The sequence below is a fragment of the Protopterus annectens genome, chromosome 13.part0 (assembly GCF_019279795.1).
Source record: "Protopterus annectens isolate FY-2018-M chromosome 13.part0, PAN1.0, whole genome shotgun sequence".
Classification (NCBI taxonomy): domain Eukaryota; kingdom Metazoa; phylum Chordata; order Ceratodontiformes; family Protopteridae; genus Protopterus; species Protopterus annectens.
Genome location: NC_056747.1, coordinates 774880444 through 774904874, shown reverse-complemented (window position 1 = coordinate 774904874; position 24431 = coordinate 774880444). Strand labels below are relative to the sequence as shown.

Genomic DNA, 24431 nt, shown 5'->3' with positions numbered 1-24431 from the left:
AGCAATCTCTACTGAAAAATTAATTAGTCAGCAGAACAGGCAAGTGCACTTGTCAGCCAGAATGACAACTTTATTAGCACGCTATCAAGCTTTGCCTTATGAGGAAACCGTTATAATCTAGCCCTGTGCTGTGCTTTTTCTCATGAATAAACTGAAAAGTAAACCCCACCTGACACTCCAGTATGAGACAACAGCTTTGTGAAAGACCTAAGGAATCTATTGGCCTGTCTTCTGTTGGCTCACCACAGGGTACCTTAAAAATTTTTTTACCAGGTCTGGAGAGAAAAGCAGAAATTTGTCTCTCCACTAGTTATTTTGTACAGTATTTAAGCAATGACTGATGACGGCACTGTGAACTTATTTTGTATTTCCACTGGGGTTCAATTATTTTGTCTTAACGATAAAATAACAAAAGTGACCCTCTCCCTAAAAAACATAGATAACTTATTACAAGACAGACACAAAGCAATTATTAGTCAGACTGAACCACATAAAGAAAAATGCAAATGACTACATTACAAAAAAAGAAATATGTGCTTCTCAAACCTACAGATAAAAAAAGCTCCCTGGAGTCATCAGTCCAAGATAATCTCTGTCACTTATTCAGTCATTCATTAAGCTGGATAACAGTCTGATCTACTACATTTGCAGTTATGACCCAGGACAAAGGTAATCAATGAACAGAATGCAAAAATCATTACAATGAGGTAGAAAAAAGCAGACTGCCCTTCCACAAAAACAGAGGATGAAGTCTAATAGCTAAATACGTGGCCATTTCTACACACTGATGTGTTTAAAACTCAAGGAATAGGGTCTGGACTGGCAGCATTACTGTGCTATAAGAACTTCTGTTTTGTTATGTTACACTTGGAATGCATGTGCTGAAAATTTGTAATAACAGATTATTGTGCTATATAGCTTGCAAAATTAATTTATTTAACTGTTGCATGCACATAGTCACATCTACCACTGTAGTATTCATTATAAACATACTGATCACATCTGATACTGTGAGATTATTTTTATAGCAAAATCAATAAATAAATACACAAAAAGAAAAGGTTCAGGATAAGAACTAATACTGTAGCAACTATAATCAATAACGATAAATATAAATGCAACAAACACCATTATTAGAACAACAAATGCTAACACATCTGTGATAGTTAAAAACAAACACCACAAGCAATCCAGAACAACTACAAAATGTAGCACACTGCTGGGCATGAACACACACGTTTGTTTGTTTCTTAAACAGGTAGTGAAGTAGTCTGAAAAGGCTATCTAATGATAACCCGAGACTTGGGCGCAAAAAATAAATGAATTTCCAGAAGACACTTCAGGGCAGTTCTTGACATAAGTTTAACAACATCGGCAATAAGAAATATTATTCAGTGCAGAACATCAAATGACCACAGCATTTGATATGCAGCAGGTCAAAACTCAGAAATCACTTCAGCATCAGAATACGTATGCTTGTACGTGCGAACACACAGACCCAGGCACATACACACAGACAGACACACACAGACACACACAGACACCTTTCTTCTTTAAGACGTGACAACTGTTCACAGCTGTTTTGTAATACCATCCCCCCCCCCAAGAAAATTGCACTGCAGGCAGTGATAACTAATTTGGTGTGTCTTGGTGTAGTCTGATTCAAGCAGCTTTCAGAACCTTGTACCCAGATCAACAAAATTTTGTGGAGCCAGAACTAGAGAAGGCTTGGTGTTGGTAAAGGATAACAAAAGGCAGCTACAAGGTATTTAATGATGAAAAGTGGCAACTTACAAAACGTACTTTTTACTGCATATGACTGTGACGGAACTAGTTTATGATGTACTGTACCATATAAATTACTTCTCCATGTTGATATGCTTCAATAATCAATACATACCACTTTCAAATTATGTACTGGAGATGAGCAGCATGGGGCAGTGTACACTATTAGCTGTCAGTATAATAACCCAACAATAAGAAGACTCCGACAGCATGAAAGCAAGACTTGAAATGACAAACACATACAAAAAAATGTCAAAACACAAAAATAATTCTAGTCATCATTGGATACAAACAGACAAACAGTACTCTCTCTCTCTCTCTCACACACACACACACACACACACACACACACACACACACACACACACACACACACACACACACACACACAGTTTTCATTAAAGAAAAAATGAACACAAAACATTTACAAAAAATGTGCTACTGCTTGAAAGACTTCTTCCAAACAACATGAAGCGTTTTCATTTGGATCCATTTGCTGAACAGAACTGATGTATTCTGTAACAGACTGGAAACTTGCTTGAGGCTATTGGTAGAGAGCACATGCCAGGAATTAGGCATCTTTACAAGCAGAAGTAAAAAAGCTAGCTTTTTTTAAAAAGTGATTGACATAATTTGTACAATGAGACTATAGACTGCTTTATCCAGCAAACATTCCCTCGTATTCCCATATACAGTACTGTACAACTTCTACCCCAGTTCCAGACACTTAAGAAAGAACCTTATCTACAAAAGATGGCACAACAAGCACTTAACAGCTATACCTGCACAGCACTGCTGTCTAACACCACTACCAACCAGCTGTTGCTCTCCTACACCGGTAAAGAAAAGAAAGCAAACTTATTCAACCCAGCCAAGAGTTTTCACAAAATATCTTCTTTCGCTTCTAGAAATATTCCCACATTATGAATTTTTGAATCCTCATTTATAAATAAAAAAGGAATTCAGTTATACTATATGAAAGGTAAAATGATCAAATGTTGCTTACTTTCATTTATTTTTATAAGACTAGAACCCCTTCATGGGTCTGTGCTCCATATAAAAAAGATATTAGAAATCTTAAGAACACCCTTTTATCAACTGCTTGCTTTCTGCAAATTCTTTATTTCATAGGTTCAAGCCTGCCTGCAGTTAAAAGCTCATTCTGCAGATATAGTTAACCCGTTTGAAGGCAAATAAAAAAGCAGATATAGATATGCACCTGCAGGTATAGGTACATGTTCATAGGTAGATACCACAATCAACCTGCAGATATAACACACCTGCAGGGTGCATTTTCACACTAACATACCAGAATCATCCTGGAGATATACATACCTGCTCACAGTCAGATACCAGACTCAACCCGCAGATAAGGATACACACCTGCAAGTACAGGTACATGTTTTGATGAAGATAGTACAATCCTCTGGGAGACATGCTTGCAGGAAGATACCAGATTCAACCTACATATATAGATACACACCTGCAGGGTACATGTTCACAGGAACATACCAGGCTTAGCCTGCAGGTGCAGGTACATGTTCACAAGCAGGTATGAGGCTCATCCTGTGGCTCCCCATTTTGAATCCATGACTCATATGTGCAAGTCCTAGAATTACGGCTGAAAAAGTATGAAAATACAAGAGAACAACAAACATTGAATATGGTTAATCTAAGTTGTATTTTAGAGGGCAACACTCCACCCCCTTAACTATTTTATACCAACTCCAAGATGACCACACCTCAGAGAGAAAGGAAAACTCCAAGACACAACACTCTCAGACAAAGTATATGCAAGTCCACATTTTTCACTCATTCAGTTTCTATTCGAAAAGTCACCATAACGTCTCACAATCTCAAAGGTTATCCTTATCCTGCAGTTACAGGTACGTGCTTGCACACAGAAACCAGGCTCAGGCTGCAGATGTAGGTATACTCATGCAGGCAAATAAAAGGTTCATAGGGAGGTATAGGTACACACCGGCAGGCACATATGAGACTCATCCTGCATATACAGGTAAATGATCCCCGGCAGACGCCATGATCATCTTGAAGATATACTTGCCCACAGGCAGATACTAGGCCCTGCCTGCAGTTATTAATAAACGCTCACAGGCAGATATCACGCTCATAGTACAGACACAGGCACATGATTGGAGGCGGATACCAGATCAACCTGTAGCTATAGGAACATGATCACAGGACGACACTAGCCTCATCCTGCAGATATGGATATATGCTCACAAGCAGATACTAGGTCCAGCATCCAGAGGTAGGAGCATGCTCACAGGAAGACACCAGGCATATCCTCCACGTAAAGGTACATGATCACAGGAAAATACCAGGTTCATCTTGTAAGTATGGATACATGCTCACAGGGCAGATACCAGGCTCACCTTGTAGGTACAGACAAAGTCTTGCAGGCACCAGACTCACCCTGTAGACACAGGCATGTACTCATGCACAAATACTATACCCAGTCTCCACTGGACTTTTAGACCTTTCTTTAGTCTGTCACTTTAGCACATTCAAATGAGCTTTTCTGTGACACTCAGCTCTTCCCAAATACACCACTCAGACCTCTTCCTTCAAAGCAAACTAAAAACAAACATTAGCAAACCAATCTGAAGAAAAATTTTAACAACACAATATCACCTCAGTGACGCAAGGCTCAGTGGAATGCTGAGGGAGGTTCTCAAACTGCAAACCCAGCAGCAACAATTCCATAATAACATTTGGTATGGAATCCCATGCGAAGCTCTGATGGTTGTGTACAATAAAATGATAAAATAAATAATCTGTTTCATTTCTTGGAACCGGAAAGGACACTTGGCATGTGCATGTTTGTACAGCTCTCTATATATACATATGCTTTTCGTAGAAATGTCCAGAAAGCACACTTGGGACACAGAGCTAGAGTGAGTGAGTGAGAGGGCATGTAGTGGGACACTCCCTTATCAGAAATCTGTATTCTGCTGTCTGGATTTAACTGGCATCATTTTTAAGACCTCTCTAGTTATGACCGGGAAATATTCACTTACACAACACTGTTTAATATTTGTTAAGAAAAAATATATATTTTTTTAAAGTAGCTATAAAATATGTTCAATCTCATCTAGAAAGATAAAAGAAATCCATTCTGTATCCATCCAAAGTAAGACAGGCATCTTCTTCTTCTTTCGGCTTTTCCCGGTTAGGGGTCACCACAGCGGATCACCTGTCCGCTCATGATTGGCAGAGGAGTTTTACAGTGTCTAGTTGCCAGCCCGGTGCCCAACCTTCCACAGAAGGCACACACTCATGCCTAGGGCCAATTTAGAGTGTCCAATCCACCTACAGCATGTCTGTGGGATGTGGGAGGAAACCGGAGCACCCGGAGGAAAACCACGCGACCACAGGGAGGACATGCAGACTCCACACAGAAGGCACCCCAGCCGAGAATCGAACCGGAGAACCTCTTTCTGTGAGTCTAAAAAGCATTATAACAGGGAGTTTAGAGATGTAGAAGTCAGATTCAGGCCTCATGACAGCTACATTCCCAATAAGTGTTGAGACGTGCTGTTGATGAAACTTAAGTCATCACTCTACTAAAATACGGGCACTTTGTTATGCATTTACCCAATCCCCCATTTTACACACTGGCTATTTTATTTAGATGAAGGGACAGAGGGTTAAGTGGGAACTTTAAAGTGTTTTTAAAGGTAACTGTGTAATTAGTATTCTTGACAGGCTTTACAAAACATTACTATGCACCTCTGATAATCATATTCACTGCCAGCTCTCCTACCTTGGGAGAAGGACACGAGACTTCAAATCAAAGCAGCATCAGCTGGTGGAGACCATGGGTTACGTTCAGTTGTACAGTTCAACTGGCTGAAGCCTGCATACGTAAATGGTACAGAAAATGCAGACAGGTGCAGAACAGTCAGGAAGTGAGGGCACAACCTGTGGAAGACAGCTTCTTGCAACCTCTCTCTCTCATACTACTATGTTAGTAGGTAGGGTTGCCGAAAGGCTAATCTTCTGCTGGAAAGACAGGATCCCACATAGAGAGATGTGGAGTGATATGAATAGGAAAGGGGAACAAATGGATTAAAACAGCCCTGGGGGGAAGTAAACAGTCATACTGGTATGGGGGGCAAACAATAGTCATCTTGTTTTGCAATGGGTTATCCACCCTCCTGTGCAAAAGATGGGTGAAGCGGCTTAACCAACAGTATTATTTATGAAGCCAGACCATCACTGTTATTAATTCAGAGGATTCAGAATGGCAAATACTAGGCAGAAGAACACACTGCATGCATTACTGAGCAACACCAGTACTGCAAAAGGCACAGGAGGGCTCCTGAACTCCACAGTTCCTATCATGGCACAGGTCACACAAAAAATAAACAATTACATGACTAATTAAGGAACAATCAACTGCTCTTTAGCTATATGGGGAGATACCCCCCCCCCCAATTGCTCTGGAGCATGGCTTAACAAGGTCAAAACACCAATTGTTTCCAGACAAAAATCACACTGCAGTCTCATCTTAACATTTTCAAATTGACTTCCTTGTCCTTTTATAGCTTTTCATGGTTGCAGAATAAAGTGCAATCAGCAAGCTAAACATGTTCCATTAAATACAAGGTATAGCGAGGGAAAAGAAAACCTGCATAGTGCAGTACTGAATTAAAAGGAAACCAAGACACCATCAAACGTTTAGGAAATGCAACACAACTAGTGGTAATCTTAAAAAATAAAGGAGAACCCAAAACTAAAATCACTGACTAAAAGATAAAAGCTATTCAGTTCACACTTTAAGGAGGTGTCAGATGGGATATGCCTACAGAAATAAGAGATATGGAAGCCCCTATAAGTGCTAAGGAAGACATCACTATGTATTTAATAACTAAATCTAGAATCTGAATCTATCTCACAAGTTTAATGGAATGACATAATATTCTGGGCATGTTTTTAAGAAGAGTAAATGAAAATATAATAGGACCACTACTGTACTACTGTTACTCAATAAAGCTATTCTGAAAGAAAGGACAAATAATAAGAGAAAACAGGTCAAAATACTCTCTTATCTTTAAGGTTAGATGTAAATAGACCTAGACCTTCCAAACTCTAGACCACTAAGTCTATTATAGCAAGAACTTTACAGGTTAATCTCCTCACTAAAATAGAAACTCAGAATTTAGTATTAGTGGATCAAGAACAACATGGTCTTCAGAAATTAAAGTCCTGTTTCTTAAACTTGGCTACATGTTTATCAAGTTCCTGCTGTAACAGGTGCAGAATTTTAAGTTCATACTATGCATTTTCATTTAGAAGAGGCTTTCAATATCAGCTTTGGCAGTGCCGCAATAAGCAGCATACTTGCCTTTGTTGCAGAGGGTTGAGGGTTCTATTGCTGCATCAGGAAGATGGATTACTGACACTGCAGTGCAGCATAAGAGTGTGATGCATTCCAGAGCTCGTCATCCTTCGAATCAGACGTTAAACCAGGGCCCCATCTGCTTAAGTTGGTGATGGCTCAGGTTGAAGTAAAAGATCCCACAGTATTTATAGAAAACAGTAGGGGGAGTTCTACGATGCCCTGGCCAAATTTCCCCTGCCAGTATAAAATCCACTTTGGGTCTCCCTTGAAAGAGGCCACTAGCCCAGTGGGACTAATCTGGTCAACAAAGGCTAAATAAATAAATAAATAAAATAGATTTCACATGCTGGCATTCTGAAAAGCCCAGTACAACTAAAAAAACAATACATTAGGCGCATAACTGAGTGCTTTGAAGGAATCAAGTGAAACTAGCAGGTGAAGTCCTTGAACACTGTGATACCATACGTGATGTGCAGCAAAGTGTCAGTATTAAAGTGTGCATAAAACTGTCGGATGGTACATGGGCAGCTGAATACAGGATTAACTGTATACACCAGTCTAAGTCAAGCTCATTCCAAAAATACTTGCAAACAATGAACACAAGCAGGAATTGGGGAACACAAACAGATTAATAACGAAAAGATGAAGGTAGTGTTTCTGCAAATACCGCAAAGTGTCAGATCCACCAAAAAAGGCAGCGGCAACTGTAATGGTATTAAAACTCCTTTAATGAAACCAATAGTTAAGCACCGTTTAAAAGAAACAATCTTGCACTCCCAATCCCATTCAAAATCAAAGGGATTTCATCAGAACATAGTTATAACAACTGATTTAAATACATCACGGTCATGTGATTCACTGTGCACAAAAATCATCCAACTTCCATATAAAAACATAATTAAATGTTTATGTATTAAAAAATACTTACAAAAATATACATAAAATCAAACTGAAATAAAAAACTAATATTAATCATACAGAACATTCCTTGCATATCAGACCTGAATATTAAAACTCACAATATTTGGAACCATATAAAAATGGTATCTATTGCACTTTACAATCCAAAAAGAAAAAAAATGTGTGTGTGTATACCACATAGACATGGATGTAAATACAAATTTTCTTTATAATTTTGCAGTTTTTAATTTGAGCACCAGGGTAATAGATACATAGTCATTAATGCCTAGAAATACTGCTACATTTAAATGTACTGCCAACAGAGTTCTCTATATTCCATTTTAGTTTCCCATTCCAAAAATATCAAACCGAATCAAATGGCTGAGATTCAAGCAGCTTGAAATTCAAAGTAAATACTATCAGCAGACAATTAGCTGGAAGGATGTGTTGCATATGATCATAGGAAGTAACTAGGCTATTGGCCCTGAAGCCCTTACAAGCCTAGTCAAGAATTTAGCTCATGTTCATCATTAAAACCCTTGTGAGTGTGCTCCTGATTCTTGACGCAGTGAACAGGATTTAACTACTGATTTGGATACTGGAGAAGGATAGGACTCGGTAAGGGGTGGGGGAGCAATTTATTGTTGTACCACAGACAAAGATACATGAGCTTTGTTATCATGCAGTCAGCATAAGTATGCATGCGCCTAAGATCCAACGCATTCTTTGGTCATGAGGAGCATATGAAAATGCATCTTCATTGACCACTTTGGTGACATTACATGGAGGACTAGGCTTGGCCTTTTGGGAATACGTAACCCTGACCCAATATCCCAGGTTACTTGATAATGGTTCTCATATTCCCACTGTAGTAGCATAAATACAGGGGGAAGCCTCAAGTGCATAAACAGGGTCTTGTCAGAAAAAAGGAAAAAGGATGGGAAATATGTAGTTAAGCAGGCTTGTCTTCAAGTGAAAAAATACATGGACACCAAAGCAAAACATGTTAAAATTAGCAAACAAAGACTATAAAGCTGTATACAGCTACCATCAGAGATCTCAATGTTGGCCAAATTTACTGATAGTGTACCTAATCCTATAAGAAACCATAAGTAGGCAATGTACATCCTGATAGCACTGTACAATCTATTCAATGGAAATAGGTTTACTTCAATCACTGGCAAAAGTATTGAGAGAATGCTATTTGAAGGACAAAGATAAATAAATAAACTTTTCCAAATAGTATTCACACAGCAGTTGTAATGTTGTACTGAGGCACAAAAGGTTTGCTCCTAATGCAGCTGCTGCTATATAGAAACAACTGCTAGGCTATTGTTCTGTAGGGTAAGACGGAATAGCCCCACAATGACCTCATATAATGACATTGTGTGTGTGATAACTTTACGGAATATATCAATGACCAGCTGTGCAACACAATCATGGAATAGAACACAGCTTTTTGCTCTTAAAAAAAAAAATTACTTACACCCCCCACGACAGGGTACATATGTATTATAAATAAACAACTAAATAAAGTTAGTGAATAAAATTGCTAAAAAAAATAAATAAATAAATAAATAAAAACATCAAGCAAAGTCACTGTCTTATACAGACTCGGTGAAGATTTGCATCTAGTCTTTATAGATTTGTTATCTTTGGTATCTCTTTTTAAACTACAAGGCAAACAAGACTAACATATGGTCTGGTGATTTACTCATACAAAAATATTAACAATAATGAGAAAAGAGATTAATCAGCAGTTCAGTACTTCCAAACAAAACGCTACTGCTCATACAAAACTGTTCATGCTTGAATAACTTAAAAACATGACTAAACATTTGTATGAAAGACAGCACAAATACTGAAATAATGCCAATTCAATGTTTTTGATCTCCAAAGGTCCTGCCCCACCTACTATGAAATGTGTTAGGTGTGACTGCCTGAATTTTATTATTGACCTGGAAGCTACCACAGTGTTTTGGGTTTCTGAATTAAGAGAGATCATCAGATTTAATTAAAACTCAAAGAGATCATTAGCAAATGCTTGTTTGCACTAAAGTGCCTCCAAAAAAAAATTCTACAGTCAAACACGTTTTTCAGCGACCTCTGGGCCCTGCTTTTGGTAAATTTGTTTCCGACTGCTGTTTCTGTTTGTCCTTTTATCTCTGAAGAGGTTATGGTTGCAGACACTGTTTTTAAGATTTGGTTGTTGAAGGCCTCTGTCCTCCATGTGTTTTGACTGGCTGATTGGTTTACGTTTTTCTACAAACTGAGGAATATTGCACAGCTTCGTCCGTATTTGTGCAGATCCACAGAGCTAACAGAGGGATTTATACAATCAAGCTCATGTTCAGCTGGAACCTGACATTCACTGCTAAATTCAAAAATCTTTGGATCTGCTTTTGATAATTGCTTTGGATTGCTGCTTCTGTTTGCCTTTGGTAAGACGAAGGGTAAATGGCTCTAATCTGAAATGTCTGGTCACTATAGGCTACTCCTCTGTAGTATTTTGATTAGCTGATTGTTTAAATTTGTTTGCTACAACATCAGGGCCAATGTACAGCCTTGCACTGTTTGTACGTTGCACAACCAAGCGTCTCAAATAAGATGTAGATTTCTACAATCACCCCCGTTTTTCAGTTGGGACCTGACTAACTGCTTTAAGTGCGGTGTGGCAGAAATCAGCACTGTATCGAAGTCAGTGGGCTCCTTTCCATATTCGGTTTCAAGGGGCCTAACTTAAGCAAAACCTTCCCTGTTTAATCTGCAGGGATAATGAACAATCTTTTATTACAATGTGTTCTTATTTCAGTTGTTTACTTACTGTACTACCTAGCTTTTGCTTACTAATTGTGCTATCTAGCTTTCATACTTTTTGTATTCCCTACCTACCTGGTTGTGGTTGGTTCTGTTACATTTTGTATTAACTACTTATGTTGCCTATCATGTAACAATTATCTATACTTACTGTACCATCCGTCTAGCTGATTAACTAACTAGTCCAGACTGATTCTAACATAATCAAACTGTTCCTTAACTTTCTTCTCTTCTGTTACACCTTACAGCACTTGTTTAAATATAATAGTTATTTACCATTTTTCTTCCTACATATTTTTTGCCTGCCTGCACTATGTCCCCCCACATTATTATATTGAAGTATACTCTGCATTTCTATATTGTACTATATGTCTTAAATCTGTTATATTCCTAGGTCGGCTTTACTTTGGTAATAGTATACTGTGTCTTTAGCCTGTTTTGGATGTAGTACTTTATTCTTAACTGTACTGTGTGTTCAAATTGCCCTACTCGTGGCATCTGGGCTAACAGTGTGACCACATTGGTATTCTGCATTGTGTGCAGTGAATAATGTATTTGCATTATTGTACTCTGTTTCTGCTTTACTATCTACTAATCTATTCAAATGTGTTAACAAGAATACAGTACTTATCACAATAGACCAATTTTAGTCTCAGCGCAATGGAGTACATTAAAAAATAAAAGAAACACAGGCCTATAATAAAATGGCATTAAAGTCAGGAGTAAATACAATGAAATTGAAAAACACTACCATATCTAACAAACATAATATAAATGTATAAAAGTATTATAAAACATACATACATCTACAAAGATATAAATTGACAGAAAATACATTATTTTGTACCGTGTCCTGCACACCCTCCTTAATGTGCACCCATGTCTCCATTATTACATATGCCTGGCTTAATAGGGGGGTCCTTATCCACATTAATTCCTTTGTCCATATAAGTTTTAACTTGACCTCTGTACTTGCATTTTTATTTACTGTACTGTGTTATTTTCTAAGCTTGTTGGCTTGGGACAACCGTGCTAACATCATCAAACCATACTGGTAGACTATGTGGTGTTTAAGCCTACCTATTTTGGGGCATCCCGGCCAACACTGTGCACTTATCCACATAAATATACTCTACTGTGTTATCTAACCTGCACAGTTTGTGGCTTCTGTGCTTGCTTCATGTCCTAACCTCTCTTTTTAGGCCTCTTTTCCTCTCCTTGTACACTGTCTTTACTAGGACAATTTTCATCTTGTATTGCACTGGTGTATTTACATTATGAATATTGTGTTTTGTATAAATCAGCAGTGTAATATACAAATTCCCTACTAACTAATTCTAGTCTCTAGGTTACCAAGTGCCCCATTCAGTTGATCTGCTCCATTCCCCATCTCTAAATTAAAAAAAATCCTTTCCAAAAATTGAGAGCCAAAAGAAAAAAACTTTTGCATTGAAACTGTAACAAACCATGTTCTACAGCTATAACAAGTGGCTGGCCTCAGTTCAAATACCACATACAGTGCTATGAGTGACAATATAGTATCAGCATTCATTTCTGAATGACGGTGCTGCACTACTGTATCATCACCATCTTCAGATCACACACTCCCAACAATTTGCACTCAGGGAAGAAACCCCTCTGCTGCATCATTGTACACCTCAAGCCTTGAACTCCTTGATATCTTTTGTTTTAACTCTCAGGTCTCACTGTCTGTTGATTATCAGCTCCCTCCCAAGGGCAGTTGGCCCATTCATTCTCCACCACAGAATGAGGATCAACTGGGAGGGGCTATCACTTAGACAGCCATCAGGGGTGATCCAAGTATTTTTTCCCCAATGTCTATTGTCCACACCCTGCAAGACGTGGAGGAGGGGCATGCAATACGATGGTGGAGGATGTCCCCTCATTTCCTCAAGGGGAACTCCCTCTACACATCCCTGCCACCCTAGCAGTGAGTTTCCCAGTTTCTTCAAGGAAATCAGTACCTCCCAATGTGCCCTTGAGTGCATGCAAACCCTCCCATTCCCCTAGAAAAGGCAAGCGGGCTACACCCCATATTGCTTAGCTACTTCAGTGCCAGGGCTATTAGTCAAACCCTGACTGCCTTGGAAGTAGTCTGAAATCTGACTTCTGTACCATGGAGCCATGCTGAATACTTGACATCTTGGTGACAACAAAGCCAATTATTATACTACTGCCAACTACAAAACCCCTTCTAAGTCTCTTACTGCCCATGACACCTACCATATCCCACTTGAGTCTAACTACTGAACCTAATACAATCAAATAAATAAATAAATCATCTTGGGTGACTTCAACTACTCATCTCTAACATCACCAAATAAGCACAGCTGTTCTTTAATTTTGTATTGTTCCCTTGACAAAATAATGTCTTTTTAAGTACAAATTCCAATCACTTTAACCTTATTCTTACTAATACAGCACCTGCCAGATCCACACCTAAGGCCTCTCCTCCCTGATTAAATGAGATATTTATGCTAATATTTACTCCCTAATGATCCAGTGTACGACTCCACCCAACCCCCATAATACTCAGAAGTTTCTCTAGGGCCAACCAACCCTACAACAAAACAGTTACTTATATCACTGACTTTTACCCTCACTTTAAACAAAAGCATGCATCCCTACCCAACATAAATATATAGCAAATTTAAGAATAAGCCCAACTAGTGGAATCCCATTATCAACAAATGCTACAATAAAAGAAAACCTTCTCATACTAGGCAATACTTTTAAAAGAAATAATCCCCAAAGGGTTTGGGAAGAACTTAGGCATGAGATTTAATTCTGCGACTAAGCTAAATTAATGTAAATATCCTACTGCGAGAAATACAAAAGTTCAAGCCTATCTTGTATCTTGGTTTAATTATATAAATGGCACTGTAATACAAATGTACTTAGACTTTCCAAGTTTTAAACTATGAATTACAGTATATTTCAGATGAGTGTGACATAAATGAATGTACTGGCAAAAAATAAAACAAAAAGAATGGAGAAAAGTCCTTCATTATCTTACAAATTCCGTAGGCAATTACAATTATGGGCAAAATGGGCATATAAAAGTTAACAATGCTGTAAATCCAAAATTCTAATCTTTTTATTTCAAATTTTAATATAGTAGATATGCTGGGGGATTCAATACAGCTTACATGGTGGTTTTTCATCATGTTCGCTTCATGAAGAGATGTGTACACGGCCGTGGGAAAATTTAAATTTAGTAAGCGTCGTGTAGAGGCTGGCACCCCCACAGAAACAAATGAAACACTTTGGCATGCTAATTGCTTCACAAGTAGCTGAATATCATGCTAATCAACCCAGGAAACACAGTGGAGCAATGTAGAATGCAACCATGTAGACTCTGTGCTGGTGTTCCATCTGTATTCCAAAACATTTGGAATACAGCCACAGAAAGGAGTCCACACGGATAGAATATGTGTAAAATGTGTGAGATCTGTACAGAACTAACCCTAATATGTGACATCAGGATGGCTGCACAAACAGAGAGTACCAAAAGCAATCTTTGTGCCAGAACAGAAATGCAGCTTTGTTCCCCCACCCCCAAATGAACAGTATACATCATAATTAATGCAGCAGACAGCTAAAGGTAAAAGTGTGTGCCAATATAAAAGCTATTAAACAGACTATTCATAGTTACATGTCAGCATACGCAATATGTAGCTGACGAAATGCAAGCCTATCCATCTAAAAAGCAGTACTCCTCTGTGCAGATACATCCCAAAGTAATATCCTCCCTTGTGTGTTCAACATTCAGCTCCCCTTCAGTTTCCCTAGCTACATGGTTGCCAATGGTGTAAATTCAGGGCTGTCAGCACAGTGAAGATGCAAATGAGGTCTGAACTCGTTAGAATTGCTGAATCCCAAAAAACTGGATCAGTGTAGGGATGTGAACATAGTGCAGACACTCCCTCAGTGTTTGTCTTTATGGGATGGCAGCTGTGAATGCTTACATCGGGAGGGTGTGTCAGGTTAGACTTGCAAAGTGTTACATATAGGTCTGTCAAGGTTGGAAATGCAAGTAAGCAGTGCACAATTCACAGGTTCTGTTTGATTAACATCCAACCTTCTCTTCATTTGTTGGCAAATTGTGTTAGAAAAGAAAAGAAAATAAAAAAGGAGAAATAGTTGAAATGAGGAAAAGCAATCTTTACATACACAGTAGAAAATGCTGGTACACACAGCATATGTCTACATAGGTCTGGATTTCAACTCTCACTCCAGTGCACCTTCAAAAAACAGGATGAGTGCCTTATCCCTCTTTGCTACACAAACAACTTTGCAGCAAAGAACTGAAGTCATTCTTCACGCAACCAGCTGCAACAGAATGTACGCTGATATCAAACCATAAACTGTTATTTCCACTGTTACTGTAATATTTGGATGTAGCGTACTTAGTGATCACACAACCTGTTGTGATTATTGATTGCAAATATATACAGCTCTATATTACCTTTCTGTGTTTCCTGGTCATTCATCAGTTATCTGACCAGTACTGTGAGACATGCAGTCTGTAAGCCATGCTACATAATTGGCCTTAAAATGTGTGAGGTTATTAACTGGCAATAATATGATATGCATTTGCCAACAACTGAAGGGCAATTGGATGGCACAAACAAGCATAGACTGTAATTTTTGGGTGGGAAGCAAAGGTGAGTTACTGTTATGGCACATACAAGGGACAAGTGTTCTGTTGGAGGGGAATAAAGCTGAGTTACTGTTAAGGCACATACAACTGAAGGGCAATTGGATGGCACATACAAGCATAGACTGTTCTTTTGGGGTGACCAAAGGTGAGTTACTGTTATAGGTTCATAGGTAGGTACTAGGCTATCTGCCCAAGGGCATTTATAAGCCAAGCCAGAGTGTGTCGGCTTTCGCCACCCCATTGACTGATTAACTGATCCTCTGTCAAGCAGAGCCAGTGAAGTGATCTCAGGAGTGTATTTTCTGTTACCCATCCACTCATCAAGGTTTCACTTGAAAAGTGTTAGTGAGGGGCTCTGCCTAATGTAGCTTGGAATTTTGTTCCAAAGCATGGGGAGTCTCTGTGACAGGAATCTATCCCTCCAGCATGTTCTATTTATTGTTGTGGTGAGGTTTAGCTCACTAGAGCGCGTGGCTCGCAGTGACTTGGATTTCTTTAGGTGGAGCATGTCCATCAATTCTGAGTTGGACATGGCTTTGCAAGTCAGGCAGAGATCACCTCTGAGTAAGCGATATGCCACCGAGTACAGCCGGAGATTTTTCAGTCGGGCTGCATAGGACATATGTTTGAGGCCAGTAATCCTCTTGGTGACGTACTTTTGTGGTCTTTCCAGCTGTTGGAAGTGTCTTGTGAGGTACATCCCAAATGGTGCATTGTACTCTATGATGGGTCTGATGAGTGACGAGTAGAGGGGCACTATAACCTCTTTATTTCTAGATGCAAACCCTTTAATAATTAGATGGGTCACATAGAAGGATTTCCTAACTACTTTGGCAATATGATTGTCAAAGGAGAGATTACTATCTTACCTGGGTTCCCAGATCTCTCATTACCTCTTTTGTATTAAGGGGGCTGCCACCTATGTGGTAATTCATGGGTGTTTTGTTTTTCCCAAATGGGATGACTATGCATTTTTTAGCATTACCTTGAGACCATGACTTTGACACCAGGTGTCTGTCTCAGTAAGGCCCTTTTGGAGGATGTCCGTGTCAGCTGGAGAGTCAATTATAGCTCCCAGTTTGCAGTCATAGGCGAACTTGGTTAGCCAAAGTCTTCCTGTGTTTGTCTGTACTTCTAAGAAGTATATGCCGAACAGTAGGGGTCCCAGGACAGAGCCTTGCGGGACACCACTTGTGACTGGTTTAGAGTCGGACCTGGAGCCCGCTATTCTTACTGTGTGAGTTCTGTCTGTAAGCCAGTTGGCAACCCATCTCGTGACGTAATGTTCAGGCTGGTGAGTTTTTCTGTAATACCAGAGTGTGGAATGGTGTTGAAAGCCTTTCCCTCGTCTATGGCCTTGGTGACTGTCTCAAAGAATTCAACCAGGTTTAGAAGGCATGATCTGCCCTTAACAAAGCCGAACTGGGTCGGGTCAAGTGTTTGGAGGTTCCCAATGTCTTTATTAATGAGTTCCATGATGATGTACTTCATAGCCTTGCAGACCAGGCTAACCAGGCTTATGGCGAGATAGTTACCAGGGTCAGTTGTGGCCCCTCCTTTGTGGAGAGGAATAACCATTGCTGTGCACCATTCTATGGGCATGTAGCCTGTGGAGAGGCTGAGATTGAACAGCGTGTTTAGGTGGGGGGTTAGTTAGTTTTGTAGTTTGTGCAAGATGCAGCCTGGGACACCACTGATGCTGTGTTTTTGGCTTTTAAAAGGGCTGTTTTCACCTGTGCGTCTGTGATTTCCTGGACAGTACACTTTTCCGGTATTGTTGTGGGCCCTTTTGGGGGTGAGAGGGGGTGAAGTTTGCACTGAATCTATCTGCCAGGATGTTGGCAATATCAGTAGGTTTAGTATATTTTGTGCTATTTTGCACTAGTTCAGTGCATATCTGCAAGTTGCCACTCAGAGTCTTAACATAACTAAAAAAGGCTTTGTGATTATCTTTTGAATCCTTGGCTATTTTTCTTTCAAAGTTAGCTTTGGATGATTTTATTAGGGACCTTAGTTTCTTACTGATACTGATCAGGGATGTCTTTCCTTCTTGGGATTTGCTTTTTTTCTGAACTAGTTTTCTCCTTCTATTGTATAGCCTGTTTATGGCAGGGGGTTCACCAAACTGGTTTCCTTCTCTTAGAGGAGTGAGTCTTGGTTTTGCCAGGGATGGCAAGATCCATGCATCCTTGTAGGTGCTCATAGAGTGCATTTGTAAAGGTTTCTGCATCTTGGCCAGCATTATCCTTTAGCGTGGGGGCTGTAAAACATACCACCTCTGTCTTAAGTAAGGTGAAGTTTGCTTTAGAAAAGTTTTTTACTGTGGTTTCTTTAGTTGGGGGTGGTGGTGGGGTGTGGACATCCAGAGTGATTAGTTTATGGTCTGATCTAACCAGTGACGGGTTGACTTCCGGTGTGGAACACCTGTCACCCATGTTGGTGATGACCAGGTCCAATATGTTTTCACCTCTGGTAGGGGAGTTTACCAGCTGATCCAGGGAGTTTGAGTTGATGAATTCCAGGAAGCACTGGGCCTGGGAATTTGTACTCAATTAGTTTTCCCAGTGAATTGTAGGGTAACTGAAATCACCCAATATCAGGGTGTTTGGTAGGGCCTTCATGTTTTCCAGTGTCTCCAGAAAGGTGGAGTGGTGGTCCTGGGTCAAGGAGGTTGATCTGTAGCAGGCCACAATTTGCACTGCAGACATGCCCGATGTCAGTTGCACATGGATGATCTCAGAGGCATCATGCTGCGCCACTAACCTCCTTGATGAATATGGATACACCCTCTCCCTTTTGTGTTTCGGTCCATGTTCTGTGTCCGAAACGTGTGGTATCAGTTTTAGCCCGGTAGTGCTGGGATGCTCTCTGGAGCCTTGTACCAGGTTTCAGTTACTGCACAGATGTCAACGTTCTCCATACTGAGGAGTGCTTTGAGTGCGTGCATTTTGAGATTTAAACTCCTGGCGTTGAGTAGCATAACCCTCAGTTTTTTGTTAATTGTGCTGTTTACGGAGGTGGGTTTGAATTTGAGCCTTGCCTAAAAAAGGCACTATGGGGGCAGCAAGAGCCTTGGCCAGTATTCGAAAGTGTAGGGGTGACAGGTGCAAGCCGTCTCTTGTGAAGCAACGTGGCTTGTCGAGTATGTTGTCCCAGGCTGACAGACACTGGATCCCCTTTGAATGACACCAGAAGCTTAGCCAATTGTTGAAATTGATCATTTTTTCTTTATACTGAAGTATCATTCTTGGTGAGGGCAGGATGCTACTCGGGGTCAGGGTCATACCAGCCTGGATTACCTGATCAGAGAACTCTTCCATGTCTCTTTTCATGCAGTCCAGGGAGGTACACCTCAGGTCATTCACACCAACATGAACAATGACAGAGTCATATTTGTACTTGTTCTGGAGTAACCTGAGTGCTTGTGTTATGTGGTGGATTCTGGCTCCCAACAGGCAGCTAACAGTAACCTTCTGCTTGTCCAGCCTAGTGAGTGGGAGGTCAGTGTGCCTGACTATAGAGTCACCTATTACTAGTGTGTTAGGTATGTTATTTCGCCTTAATGGCTGTGATTGTACGGCACACTGATTTTGTGTTTTATGTGTTGTCTGGTTTGTGACGGGAGGTGCAGGTTGTTTGGGTGTCTGCTTTGGAGGTCTCTTATGCTTTTGCAGGTTTTTATTTAGAGTCTCGGAGTATGATTTTGTGTATTTATGTGTATTTTTTGCCAGTGCTGTTTTAGTAGGTCTATATGTGGCTGTAGGTGTGGTGCAAGTGTTAACCTTCTCCTCTTCACTGTCCATTCCAGTCTTGGGTGGAGACAGCTTGGCTTCCAGTTTGGTTGTATAATTGCATCTCTCACATATGTTAGTGTTTTGTGGTAGGAGGAGAGGGTTATCTGTGTACATGAGGCAGTTGTAACACTGCCTCAGGATACGCAGATTCACCAGCTGGACTGCAGAGTACACCTGAAATTGCCCTTTGGTCATGCCTGAATAGTAGAGTGAGCTGCTTAGTCACTTGGTTGGTGAGGGGTGAATAAAGAGCCTTGCCCTGCTGGGCAATCAAGTGTCAGGCTATATTAGTGCTTGCTATTAGGTCTGAGCAAGTTCTGGGATGTAGAATGCTTTTTGAGTGCTTAGGTTGAGTGTTAGATTAGTTTCAAGGGAAAAACTAAAGAGGAGACTTAGTGGAGCCGAGAATAATTTAACCGTAGCTAACCAGCACTGCCCGATGTGCAAAACTGTACAAACGCAGTTTTTATAGTAGAAAAATGAAAGAAAGCGAAATTAGTCCAAAATGGCCAGTAAACTACTAACTTCTGGGCTGGAACCACTCCTCCAGGGACAGATAGGCTGTTCAAAGCTCCCCTCTCTCACAGGTGAACAAAGAAACTTCCTAACTTCCTTCTATCCAAGTAAGGTATGGGCAACTCAGAAACTAGCATCACAGCCCTGAATTCAGCACTAGAATGAAAACTGGACTATACTAGCCTAGAAAGGCTGGAAACAAGGAATTTTTTTGTTTTTTTTGAAAAGATAAGGCAAAAATAGTAAAAAATACACTTAAAACAGCTTTAAACGACTACAAACGATCAGAAAAGGCTATCGCAGTTTAGTGTGTAGCCCATAACAGTTAAACAAATTATTTAAACAAAAAAATGACTTTTTAAAAGTGCAGGCAGTCAAATAAGTACAATATGTGAAAAAAACAAGCTTTTAAATCACAATAAATGCTGGAAAAATCTGCGTTTAGGCGGAAAACAGTTAAGTACAGAAAACTGATACTTAATCACTCCAAAGTCTCTCTTCTAAGCTAGAAGGTTTGTATCAGTTTAAGGCTTTCTAGTGCTACCCAATAGGTTAGTTACAGAAAAGATGGGAAAGAAGCGCAGATGTGGTCTTTTAAACCAGAAAGCTGAAAGAGATGGACAAACTGTCCAAATGGTCAATGAACTACAATTTCTGGGCCAAGAACCACTTCTCTCATGGTAGACAGGCTACCTAGTGCTTAACACTCCCACTGATAAGCTAGAAGGCTTTCCTCCAACACAGAAAGGCTTGTGGGGCTCAGAATCTTACCAACAGTCCTGGATACAGCAACTCTGTATTTGGACTAGGCTAGTTACAGAAATGGTGAGAAACAAGCGCAAGTGCAGCTTTTAAACCAGAAAGTTGAAAGAAATGGAAAATAACTGCCCAAACGGCCAATAGCTACACTTTCTCAGCCAGGAACCACTCCTCTTGTGGTAGATAAGCTAGAAGGCTTCCCTCCAACACAGAAAGGCTTGGGGGGCTCAGAAGCTTACAAAGAGTCCTGGATACAGCAAATCTATACCTGGACTAGACTAGTTACAGGAAAGGCGGGGAACAAGTACAAACGCAGGCTTTTAAGGCAGCAAGTTGAAAGAGATGGAAAACTGCCCAAATGGCCAAATAAACTACAATTTCTGGGACAAAACTCACTCTTCCCATGGAGGATAGGCTACCTAGTGCTTACCACTCCCACTGATAAGCTAGAAGGCTTCCCTCCAACACGGAAAGGCTTGGGGGGGCTTAGAAACTTACAAAGAGTCCTGGATACAGCAAATATGTACCTGGTCTAGACTAGTAACAGGAAAGACAAGAAATGAAACAAATAAGAATGGACTGTTCGTCTAGGGGGGCAAAGGTGAGTTACTGTTATGGCACAAACAAGAATGGACTGTTCTTTTGGGGGGGAGCAAAGGTGCATTAATGTTATGGCACAAAGATATGCTGCTTGTTACTCTCCTCGTTTTGTATCCTGCCTGTTTGATCTTATGAGGGTTGTAAAGTTAGAATCTGCAATGTGTATCATTACTTTCTAACTTCTCTCGTCAATGATTTCCCAGTACAAACGTATGGTACTAAACTGAGGGCATGCAGTGATCATCAGTACTTTTGAGAGGTATGACTTTGTGAATCTTTGCCCGAGGCCTACTACTTACTAATGGACCACCTTTTACTTGGTTACTGTAACAAGTGATGAAATACACAAGGATATGCCATAATATTATTAAACATTACACTCCAGGTTTAGGACTTACCTTGTAAATGCAGCAGTTGCCACAGTTAGTCCAGGGCTGACTCAGTCTGATGCAAGTGGTACATAGCCAATACATGGGGAGGTAAAGGTTGTGTGAGTTGCCTGGCATTAATGTCACTATATATATGTGAGTAGAAGAAAGGTTTTAGGCCCCTAGGTGGAGTGTGTGTGTGTTATGCATGGTCTCTTAGCCAATGCAAGGGCATAATGAGCACGCCTATGTCTGCCTACACCCACAGCAGGTGGTGGTTCCCCCTCTGACTCCTCATCTGCCGTGGCTGTGGTGACCTTGGCATTGGTGGTGTGATGTGTGTGCCCTTTCCCTTTGCTAATCCTGCTGCAGCTGTTTCCACAAGATTATGTTGTATAGCATGGCACATACTGTGAAGATTTCTGTACATGCCCATGGATTGTACTGCAGACCTCCCCCAGATGTACCTATGCACTGGAACCATGACTTCAGCAGTCCAAATAGATGCTCTATGACATTTCTGGTTTGACCGTGTGCCTCATTATGGCATTCTTCCATGGGTGTATGTGTATTTCTTGTGTGTGTGTGTCATCAGCTATGGGTCCAGTGCATAGCCTACATTGCCCAGCAAATGACCCTGTGGGATACCCCTAGCAAACATCTGGTACAGCTGGGAGGTGTGCCAGATATGTGAGTCGTGGTAACTACCAGGGCTGCCAGCACACATGTTCAAGATGATTCCCTTTCCATTACACACGACTTGGCAGTTGACAGAGTGGTAGCCCTTTCTGTTAATGTAGAAACTACCCTGTTCCCCAGGTGGTGCCTTCATTTCTACATGAGTGCAATCTATGGCATCCAGCTTGTCAGGGTAGTGTGTTAGCCAGTAGAAGTATTGCATATTTCTGGCCCTCTCCTCAGAACTACAGGGAAAATATATGTGCTCACTGGCATGTTGGAGCATAGCATCCAGGAAATGGTGCAGGCTCCTGAATGCTGATGCCTGTGACACCCCCCCCCCCCCAGCATGTCCCCTGTTGGTCTCTGAAAGCTACCTATAGCTAAGATTCTAAGGGCTACATAGACCTTAGTTTCCACTGGGATGGGTTCCCTTTGGTTGACTCTGGCTCTGAGATGAGGGTGGCAGAGGTCACAGAGTCCTATCCTCCCTGTAGCGCTCTACAATTTTCAAGTCATGTAGGTTTTGGTAAGTTAAACGTGGCGTGAAAACTCTTCTCCTTCTCGGCCTGGGCCTATTGGTAGCAGCAGCATTGGCTTCACCCTCTAGCACATACAAATGGATTAAAGCAGCAGCAGCCCCAACATTCTGTCTGTGTAGATTTTCCATGTCTGTCCTCCAAAGGTTTTAAAATCTGCAGAAGAAAACAGAATGGAGTCTACGTGGATGCTTTATAGCTTGTTGAATAGCTCCAGCTTATTGTGTCATTAGCATGCAATTCAGCCACTTATGCTGCAATGTTGACGGGAGTTGTTTATGTTTCCAAGACTGCAAAAATGCTTTTCTTCAGGATATATCTGTACAGAGGATTACAGAATTTCAAACGGCATGCTTGCTTTTTGTCAGCTACATACTGTATATGCTGGAATGTATTTAAGAACATCTGAAGCAAAGCCTTTTACACTTTCATCTGTATGCATTACTTACAGGTGTACTGATGGCAGGCACTGGCATGTTTGTCAAGCCACTTCACAGGTATACATGATTGGCAATATGTGAAAATGCAATGCTCTGTGATAAATATGTACAAAAGTTTCAGGGGCAGTTCTTTTGATAACACTTTTAGCATTTCAAAGATGCTTTGTTAGCAAGATGTGTCATTTGCCTGTTGGTTTGGGTGGTGGGAGCAAAGCTGAGTTACTGTTATGGCACAAACACGGACAGACTTCTTTTGTGAGGGGATCAAAGGTGAGTTACTGTTATGCCACAAACAACCAAGCAACCGCTACCCCAAAACAAAACACGTGCAACACATATCTCACAAAGCCAGTGTGCCAAACAGTCACAGCCCTTAAGACTAAACAACACACCTGATACACTTGTAATAGGTGACTCTATCATCAGGCACACTGACGTCCCGCTCACCAGGCTGAACAAGGAGAGGGTCACGGTGAGCAGCCTGTCGGGCGCTAGGATCCGCCACATAACACAAGCACTCAGGTCACTCCAAGGCAAGTACAAATATGACTCAGTCATTGTCCATGCTGGTGTGAATGACCTGAGACGTACCTCCCTGGACTACATGAAAAGAGACATAAAGGAGCTCTCTGAGCATGTAGCCCAGGCCAGTATGACCCTGACCTTGAGTAGCATCTTACCCTCACCAAGAATGATGCCACAATATAAAGACAAGATGATCAATTTCAACAATTGGCTAAAGTACTGGTGTCATTCAGAGGGGATCCAATGCCTGTCAGCTTGGGATGATATGCTCGACAAGCCACGATGCTTCGCTAGGGACGGCTTGCACCTGTCACCCCTGGGCTTTCGGATATTCTCAAAGGCTCTTGCTACCCCCATAGTGCCTTTTTTAGGCAAGGCTCAAAAGACAAACCCACCTCCATAGGTATCACAATGGATAAGAAACTAAGAGTAATGCTACTCAACGCCAGAAGTCTAAACCTCAAGATGCACGCACTCTGAACTCTCCTTAGCATGGAGAACATCGATATCTGTGCAGTAACAGAAACCTGGTTCAGGGCTTCGGAGAGCACTCCAGCACTACCAGGTTATATCTCATACCATGCTTTTCGTCCCCAAAACTTGGACCGAACCACAAAAGGAGGGGGAGTATCGATATTCATCAAAGATACCCACACCT

The 24431-nt window shown here is 40.8% G+C and overlaps 1 protein-coding gene across 1 annotated transcript in view; it reads right to left on the bottom strand.

The window, feature by feature from the left end:
• Window positions 1–24431, bottom strand: part of ABR (ABR activator of RhoGEF and GTPase) — a 2680879-nt gene that overhangs the window by 2197190 nt on the left and 459258 nt on the right. The gene's annotated exons all lie outside the window — the stretch shown is intronic.